Source organism: Sturnira hondurensis, unplaced genomic scaffold, assembly GCF_014824575.4.
Source record: "Sturnira hondurensis isolate 20B ecotype Veracruz unplaced genomic scaffold, ASM1482457v3 Scaffold0019216, whole genome shotgun sequence".
Lineage (NCBI taxonomy): Eukaryota > Metazoa > Chordata > Mammalia > Chiroptera > Phyllostomidae > Sturnira > Sturnira hondurensis.
The window spans coordinates 4769923-4780404 of NW_028091847.1; positions in this window are offsets into that span (position 1 = coordinate 4769923).

Genomic DNA, 10482 nt, shown 5'->3' on the forward strand with positions numbered 1-10482 from the left:
ATGTAAAATGAGTGTTATGAGAACACAAATTCTGCAATACCACGACAGTGGATCTGATAACCAAGGTAACTAGTGGGCAGGTAGTATATACAGTGTGAATACGCTGGACGAAATCAAAGAATGATTGAAGTTTTGGGTGAGATGAAGCTGGACAGCACAAGATCTCATCACACTACTCAGGGGCATGATTTAAAATTTATTTGTTTCTGGACTTCCGCCAAGATGGAGGCATAGGTGGAAACACTGTGCCTTCTCCCACAACCAAGTTTGGATACAACAAAAGTTTTGGAGAACTAAGACACACCCAGAGACCAGAAAACCGAATTATACGGAAGTCCGACAGCTATGAACCGTTCAACGGGGACGGTAAGAGAGGCAGAGCCAGCAGCGGAGCAGGGTCGGGAAGGACAGACCTAGGAGCGCAGGCAGCCCGGACCTAGTCGGGGTGCGGGGCAGACTGACCAAGGTCGCACATTTGCGTGCAGTGAGACGGACCACGCAGGCCCCAGGGGGCGAACCCAGTGGTGGAGGGCTGACAGCGGTGGCACACTCGCATGCAGTGGAGCAGGGCGCGTGGCCCTGGTGACGGTGGTGGCTGCGGTGCTGGTGGGGGTCGCGGAGGCGGGCGGCAGAGGGAAGCCATTGTCCCTCTTTGACCCCACCCCCACATACAACGTCACAACTCAGCGACTGAGTTGCCCTGCTCTGGTGAAAACCTAGGGCTCCTATCCTGCTACTTAACAGGCACGAACAGCCCAAAAGATGGTGCAAGAACTCAAAGTCCCAGAGCCAATAACTCTAAGCGACCAACAGATTGCCAGCCTCTCAGAAGCCCAATTTAAAACACTATTTATCAGGATGCTCACAGAATTGGTAGAGTACAGTCACAAATTAGAGGAACTTAGTCACAAATTAGAGGAACATATGAAGGCTAAACTAATTGAAATGAAGGGAGATGTCCAGGAAACCAATAGCGATGGAAAGGAAAATGGGACTCAAATCAAGGGAGTGGACCAGAAGGAAGAACGAAACATCCAACCAGAAAATAGTAAAGAAACAAGAATTCAAAAAAATGAGGAGAGGCTTAGGAACCTCCAGGACATCTTTAAACGTTCCAACATCCGGATTATAGGGGTACCAGAAGGGGGAAAGAAACAGCCACGAGTGGAAAATGTATTTGAACAAATAATAAAGGAGAACTTCCCCAGTCTGGCAAAGGAAATAGACTTCCAGGAAATCCAGGAAGCTCAGAGAGTGCCAAAGAAGTTGGACCCAAGAAGGAACACACCAAGGCACATCATAATTACATTAGCCAAGACTAAAATGAAGGAGAGAATCCTAGAAGCAGCAAGGGATAAGGGGACAGTCACCTACAAAGGAGTACCCATCAGACTGTCAGCGGATTTCTCAAAAGAGACCTTACAGGCAAGAAGGGGCTGGAAAGAAGTATTCCAAGTCATGAAATCCAAAGACCTACAGCCAAGATTGCTTTATCCAGCAAAACTTTCATTTAGAATGGAAGGACAGATAAAGTGCTTCTCAGATAAGGTCAAGTTCAAGGAGTTCATCATCACCAAGCCCTTATTATATGAAATGCTAAAGGGACTTATATAAGAAAAAGAAGATGAAAAATATGAACAGTGAAAGGACAGCAAACACACAGTTATTAACAACCACACCTAAAACAAAAGCAAACCAAGAGGACAGCTAGATCAGGAGTGGAACCATAGAAATGAAGAACACATGGAGGGTTAGAAACAGGGGGGTGGGAGGAGGAAAAGGGGGGAGAAGGCACAGAAAATAGCATAGATGGTAGGTAGAAAATAGATAGGGGGAGGGCGAGAATAGTGGGGGAAATACAGAATCTAAAGAAGTTGAGACACGTGGTTATAAACTAAGGGGGGAGAATGGTGGGGGAGGGAGTGTGCGGGTGGAGGGGAATGAAGGGGGGAATAGAACAGCTGTAATGGTATAATCAATAAACTATATTTTAAAAAAATTATTTGTTTCTGGAATTTTCTATTTAGTATTTTGATCTCTGGCAAACTAAGGAAAGCAAAAACCACAGATAAGAAGGGACTACTCTATTCTACTGGTCAGAAGCAAGTTATAGGTTCTACCCACACAAAAACATGGATATCCAGGGAGCAAGAATCACAAGGGCCATCTTAGAGTTCTGCCTACTGCAATGTAAACAGAGTAGAAGCTAATGGTGACTCTGAGACTCTGTGAGTTTCTTTTTTTATTTTTAAGGTTTTATTTAAGAGAGAGGGGGAAGGGAGGGAGAAAGAGAGGGAGAGAACATCGATGTGTGGGAGATACATGGATTGGTTGCCTCTCACATATACCCAACTATGGACCTGGCCTGCAAACCAGGCATGTGCCATGACTGGAAATCGAACCAGTGACCTTTTGCTTCACAGGCTGTCTACTCAATCCACCAAGCCATACAAGCCACAGTTAGACTCCCTTTTATTCATACAGTCACCTACCCATCTGTTCATCTGACTTATGTAAAACACTTAGAAGAAAACCAGACACATAATAAACAGTACAGTGTTGGCTGTCATCATTTTAATTTTTGGTTTTAAATGTTCATTGATAATATATGCCCAGTATTAGGTGTGGTTTAAGGAAATATAAAGAAAAATCAGACTGATCTGTTCATAATCTGGGGAAATAAGCAATGATAATTCAACAGACCACACAGCATTGCAACTCTGTCCCATGTAAGATGGGCATTCAAAAGAGGAATGTCAATTCTGTGCTGAAAAGGCAGTGTGCCTCCACAAGGCAGAAGACAATTTAGTGGCATCTTGAAGAAACAGCAGTTTGTCAAGTAGTCAAGGAAGGAGACACTCCAAACCCAAGAACAACATGAGAAATGACCAAAAGTACAAAAAAGGAAAGTTCAGCCCATTTGAAGCCTTACTCTAATCACATAGAATTAAAAATATTTTTATTTTATTGTATTGTTCACTTAATTGTACAATAACATTTGGCACTCATTATTTTCATGTTAAAACAAAAATTTATTTAGTATTTTTCTCATTTTTCACTAGCCCATAAGCTCCATGAAGAAAGGTGTTTTTAAAAAAACCTATCTATACTTGGTATTTAATAAGTATTTAATGAACGTATGGATGAATTGTGGATCCAACTGGGAAGAATACTACAAACCACGTTAAGAGGTTGGAATTAGTGTATTTCTGCAAGGCAGTTTTAGTATAATATTAAGGACTGCAGCTCCAGAGTCCAACTGCTGGCTCTGCCACTCATGAGCTATAACCCTGGGTAAATTATTTAACCTCACTGTGTCCAGGTTTGCTCATGTGTAAAACTGGGCTGAAAATAGTGGTTACTCCAAAAGGGCTGATGTGAGAATTCAATAATACATATAAAGTACTTTAGAATGACTGGTGTATTTTAGCAAATGATGGTAATTGTGCCAGACAATGAACAAGCCATCACAAGTTTAGAATCAGCGAAACTGCTTTAGCACATTTGGGCTTAGAAAGAGAAAGGAGGACTTAAAACTCAAAATAGAGAAGGTAGAAACCAGTTAAAAGGCTATTGCAAGTGTAAAGAAGCCTAAATGAAAACAGTGAGAGTGGAGAAAAAGAAAAAAATGACGTATTCAAAATGTTGAAGCAATGGGACTTAGTAGCTAGAGATATGATGGGAAATTAGGAGACTCGAGGATAAATTTAAGGTTTTACTTGGACAATTGGGTACATAAGATGCTACTGATGTAGAATATGAGGGAAGATTTGTGAAGAAAGATGAGCTCTATTTGGGAAATACTACATTTCAACTGTCTTTAAAACATTCAGCGAAGATTTTAGTACAGGTGTAGGGTAAAGATTAAATTTTGAGTCTACGGTAAGTATTTAGCATTTAAGATCAGAATAGCTGATGAGATTTCCTGGGGAAACTGCATAAGAGAAGAAAGTAGAATAAGAGTAAATGCAATTTATAGATGGGACTATTTGGAGAAAGAGGCTACAAAGCACTGTGCATTCACAGAATATAAAATAATACATCAATGTAGACTGTAGTATTTAATAATAACATTCATAAAAGATACAAAAGTAATATAGACTATGGTATTTAATACTAACAATATTCATAAATTTAATGAAAGCAAAGGGTCTGACTAATGTAAACTAGACATAAAGTCCCCTAGAGTAAAGATTTATTTCTGCTTTTGCACAACACTATCTTGTCTAGTACTTAATATATTTTAGGCTTTAAATATGAATGAAATATTTATGATAGGAATAATAAAAATTAATGCCTAATCTGTGTAACAACATGAGCAGTGCTTAACATTATGTGAATAAAAAATACAGCACAATATAAAAGTTGATCTGCATAACAATTATAACTATGTAAAATTTGTATATGCAAAGAAAGAGTTTAAACAAAATTAGGAGATTAAAACGCTGTTTTTTTCCTCTTCACATTTATTTGGAGTTCCATTAGTAATATAATTTATTTATTTATTTATTTATCTTTGGAGGGGAAGGGAAGGAGAGAGAAAGGAAACATCAATGTATGGTTGCTTCTGGTGCATCCCCTGCAGGGAACTGGCCCCTGCTGGAAACTGGCCTGCAACCCAAGCATGTGCCCTGACTGGGAATCGAACCGCGATTGTCTGGTTCACAGGCCCGCGCTCAATCCACTGAGCTACACCAGCCAGGGCCCATTAGTAATATAATTTAATAACAAAGAAAATTGTTCAAGTATATTTGAGCAGAAGGCAAGAGAACGGCTGTCTGTGGCTAGCAGATTCTATTGTGATAACTTGACGCCTCTGAGGAAGTGCCATTATGCTGAAACCTGAAAAAATGATTCCAGATTTAACCAGGTGGAATGGCGACAGTAGTTAAAAGGGACAGTATTCTAGCTGGAGAAAAAAAGATCGTGTGATGGCCCCCAAAGAGTAGACGCCTGGAGCTGAAGATCCCTTGCAAACTAAGGGTTTAGTTAAACTTTTATCCTAAGGACAATGGAACCCATTAAGGGTGGAATAAAACAAAGACGTGGCTCTCACAGGACTGGAAACTCATGCTGGAGTTCAAATTCTAGCCAGGTTTCATCCAAACCTGAACTTTGGAGTTTAGACTATCAAAAAATAGCTGTTCTTATGATTTGCCCAGCCAAGTAAACTTAGAAAAATTCTCAACCTCTCTAGGTATGAAGGACTGAAAATAGAGCATCTCGAATTCTTATCATCTGGGAGCTGTAATCAACTTTCCTAGAAACTTGCTCATCTCCACATTGCTCAGAAAATTTTTCAGAATTTGCATAGAAAAGTATGGTCCTCCTTATTCTAGAGCTCTTTGCTTATACTTTGTTATTAATGATTTATTATTAAGTTATATTTGTTCTTTTTAATAAACTTTATTTTGGAATAATTTTAAATTCATAGAAAAGTGACAAAGTTAATACAGAGAGTTCCCATATATTCTTCACTTAGTTTCCCCTAAAGTTGACATCTTACATTACGATTGTACATTTGTTAAAACCAAAAAACTGACATTGGTATATTGCTATTACCCAAACTCCAGATTTTACTCAAATTTCACTATTTTTCCACTAATACTCTTTTACTCTCCTGTGACCCAATCAAATGTGCCAAATTGCATATAGCTATCATGTCTCTACTGTCTCCTCTGTGACAGTTTCTCAGTCTTTGTTTTTCAAGACCTTGACAGTTGAGAAGTTCTTGTCAGATTTTTTTTTTAGAATGTCCCTCAATTTGATGGTTTTTCTCATGATCAGACTGGAGTTAAGGATATGGGGGAAGAATACCACAAAAGGTGAGGTGTCCTCATCACATCAAATCACAGAGGTCAAATGCCATCAACATGACTCACCATTGGTGATATTAGTCTTCATCACTTGGTTAAGGTAATGTGTTTTTCGGATTTCTCCACTGCACTTACTCTTTATCTGTACTGTGTGCTTTGGAAATTAATAAACCCAGTTCACATTCAAGGCCAGGAGGCAGTGGGAGTGGACAGTTGGGGGGGCAGGATTAAGCTCCACTTCCAGGAAGAAAGAATATCTACATATTTTATTTGAAATTCTTTAGTAATAAAAATGTGTCTCTTCATTCTTGTTTGTTTAATGATTTTCTTATATAAACATAGACTTATGTTTTTATTTTATGTTTTTGGTCTAATCCAATACTGCTTTATATTGTTGTTCAAATCATTCCAACTTTGTCCATTGAAAGCTCTTTCAGGTTGGCTCCTTTGATAAGTCCATCCCTTTATTTTTTGAGTACTTACTTTCTTTTTATTTCTGTAAGATGCTCTAGGCTCAGTTTGTATTTTCCCTTCTCCAGCCCAAGAATAACTTATTTCCCCAAATATTCCCTTTGATTCATAATTTATCCCAGATTTAACCAATGGGAACCTCTTCACACTGGTTTGTTACTTCTTTTAACATGGCTCATTAATATCTCAACAACATGTACTTTTATGCAGAGTAACATGTTTCAGGTTCATCTCATATTTTTCCTACCCTATTGTGGAATCAGCCATTTTTCCAAGGAGACCTGGTTTCTGATATTGAGGAGTTATATTGAGAAAGCAAGGTCTGGGTGATAAATGTGTGTCTGCTTCTTTTAAAATATGAGAGTTTATGGGGGAGGCATGGGGAGAAAATACAGATAACTGTAATCAAACAACAATAAAATAATTTAAATTAAAAAAATAAAACATGAGAGTTTATCAAAGACATTTTTATAAACTAAACTTAAAAGATTTCAGAATTTTATTGGTAAATGTGAAAGATGAGCTAGGATGCAATGGACTCACAAAAGTACCTTTTGGCTTGTGATTGTCCTGAGAACCAGGACAATCTTACTGTAAACATGGACAATTTTTTAATAACTGTGATTGTGGTTTTATTTAAAAGGAGAGAGCCATCATCACCTTCTAATAGCTTTCTGCATCCCATTAACAGTTAGGTCATTGTTGCTCAAACCTTTAAATAAACTATTAGTGCGAAGTACTAGTCATTACTAGTCTAGACATTACTACTTTGTTTTAGTTTTTAAAATATCAATAATGACCCACTGAATTAATTTCATGATCCAACAATGAATCATGACTAGTAGTTTTAAAAAAGCACAAAATACCTATAATGATTTGAAATAAAGTTCTGTCATTGAAATGAAAATAGTTTCTAGCAGTAATATGCTTCTAAAGTTTAATAACAATAACTGAGCACTCATTACATGCCAGATGGTATAGTCGGTATGTTTACATATATTGCTTCACTTAATCCTTTCTAGCCCTTAGAGGCAGATATTATTATTCTTCATTTCAGAAAAGAAAACAAAAGCTCAAAGATGTCTATTAACTCACCAAAGACCGTATAACAAAGCATAAAGTCAGAATTTAATCTCAGTCTTTATGATTTCAAAATGTATGCCCTTGAGCCCTGTCCAGTGTTGCTCAGTTTGTTGGGTGTCATCCTGCGTCTGGAATGTTGTGGTTTTGATTCCAATCAAGATGCTTACCTGGGTTGTGGGTTCCATCTGGTTTGGGCACGAAAGGTCCTTGGTCTGGGCACGGTCTGGAGGCACCCAATCAATGCTTCTCTCACTCATACCGACATTTCTCTTTCCTCTCTCCCTTCCTCTGAAAGCAAAGAAAAAGTGTCCTCTGGTGAAACAAGAGAGAAAGAGAGAGAGAGAATCAATTAGTTTTCATGAAATTTCAGAAACTGCCATGCCCTACATCCACCTGTAATCACTTCCTCCTTTCCCAGAGAAAACCACTTGTAATTGTTTAGCTTACTATTTTGCAAACTTCTGTATCTCCAAATAATATGTTGGCACTAACTATCTACCTCTCAGGATGAAAGAGGCTTTAGATCTTTTTAATACTTCCATTACAACATACATACTTTCTATAGCTCTTCTTCCAATTTAGTCTTATCAAAATTTAAGTTGGATCAAATTTCAATCCTACGGCTCAGGATTCATATATATTCAGAGCTGAGCCATAGGATAAATGAGGATTATTTTTATGGGATTACTTTATACTTTTCCTAGAGTTTTAATTTTTTTAATTTGCTTAATGTTCTAACTACTTATTAACGATTCAATCCCAAACTTCCCATTAGTTGTCTAATGTTCTTTCAAGAAGTTCATTTACAACAAACATTCCAACAGGTTCATCTTAAATGTCCCCTCACCTGAGATTTTTTACCTCCTCTGAACTAGAGGTATTTTTTACCTCTAACTAGACTGGTTGTACTCTTCACCAGATACACAACTATCATTCTAAGATCTCCCTTCACCAACAACCTGGATATTCACTTCACCTCTCTCCTGTGTTAGATAGAGCTCCTTGTTTACCGTCTTTTTTTTTTTTTCTCTTTGGAGGCTTACAATCTTCAGTTGCTTCCTACATTTTTCTATTTCTCAAAGTATTTTTATTCTACTTCATAGCTTATAACAGTTTGGCTGGCTATAGAATTCTAAGTCAGAAATCAATTTCTTCAGGCATTTAAAAATGTGTTGTTCACGTATCTTCTTGTTTGCTATGTCGCTTTTGAAACATCTAAAGCAATCCTTATCCCCAGTCTTTTCTATGGGATCACTCTTTTAAATTCAAGGAAGCTTTTAATATCTTATTTTTGTCTCAAATATTACTGAGTATTTTGATGATCTGCTTTCATGTGGGATATTTATATCTGTGGGTTGGGCACAAGGTAGGGTCTTCCAGCGTGGCATCACGCCTCTCTTTTTGGGCCATGTTCCTGAATTATTGCATTGATAATCTCTCCCCCACCCTTTTCCTCTGTTCTTGATTTTTAGAATGACTTCTATTTGGATATAGTGTCTACTAAACCAATATTCTTATGTTCTTATCTTTTCCTGGTGTTCATTTTTTAATCATGCTCTAGTTTCTGGAAGATATCCTCCACTTTGTGTTCAACTTTTCAATAATAAAGGAATCATTTATTCCACAATAAAGGAATAAGTATTCCTCTATTATTTTATTATTTATAAGGCCCTGGCCCCAGCCACAGTGAGCAAGAGAAAGTTGGAGGAGAATAAACTTAAACAGTCTTTAGGAATTTAGAAAGCACATTGTTACATTTCATTTTCTCACAAACAATCCTATGTGGTGGGTGCCAGCAGAGGTTTTAGGCAACATGGCCAGACTTGTGAGTTTCAACCTGTCTTTTTAAACTGGTTTTCTTTCAGGGGTACTCATACAATTGTCTTTACAAATATATTTAAAATAATGTTGAAATCAAGAAAATATTTGGAAATACAGAATTCTTTGGCAATGCCAGAATCACTTTTTTTAATATAAAAATAGTAATATAGTTGCTTAGTTGTTGTGAAATGAGTCTATACTTTTTCATTGTCTTATTCAGTATGCTTTGAGATTTCCTGAATAAGTGAACATTTTACATTCTTCGTTCTCTTGACTTTCAATTGACATGCAAGGAAGGCTTAAACTTTTTATGTCAACTAATATATATGTACCCTCTTTTTGAGCATGCCTAAACTCCACATACATTGATTAAGGTAAAATTAAAATCCTAATTATCCCTTAACCTCTTTAACATGTTTTCTCTTTTAAAGTGTGGATGGAGTTGCTTGCCTAATGATTATGTGTTTGTGATTACCTGTCATCATTTGACATTACCTGTCAAATATCAAGTTTATGAAGGAATATGGGCGTGCCTTTAAGTATTATCATTATGGTGCCCATATATTCCTACTATAGATGCATATTGTAATTTCTTATTGTAAAATCTCAGCGCAAACCTCACTTCCTTCCAGGAACTAGTGCATTGCCTTCCCACAGGACTATGCTATGGTACCCTGCTCTGGGCTCTAACAGAACCCAGTCCTTTACCCCATCTGGAACTTGTCCCATTTTGCTGTACTTGCTTGTTCAGCATCTTCATACCCTGATAAAATGAAAGCTCTTAGCTCAAAGCTAAAGCTTTTTCTCCATTTTACTAAAGTTTATTTTCAGTATTGAATGTATTACTTAAAAAAATAGTCTTATTAGTAATGTAATCCCTTAAGGTTCCGGTCACTTTGCTGTTTCTCTAACCCATTAATATGAACATTTTGCATAGAAAATGCAATAATATTAATAACAAAAGAATATCATTAAAATGCCTTCACAATACATTTTCCTGGAAAACTGGTGTCTTTTAATGAGGGTAATCAGAAAAGGTAAACTACGGAGTTATATTGCACATGCTGAGTTGTTGTGAGATAACTACATACTATTCTCCAAAAATGGCATCTTACCAAAGACACCCTTTTCCCCAAGAAAATAATTTTTAGTGGAGAAGAAAAAAATGTTACTATTTTCTGATCACGGTAGAAAAAGAATTTACAAAGCAGATCAGAACATTGAGTAAAATAAATTTATAAGCAAAATTGTAGTAAAATATCAAGAATGCTTGGGTGCATTAACAATTTTA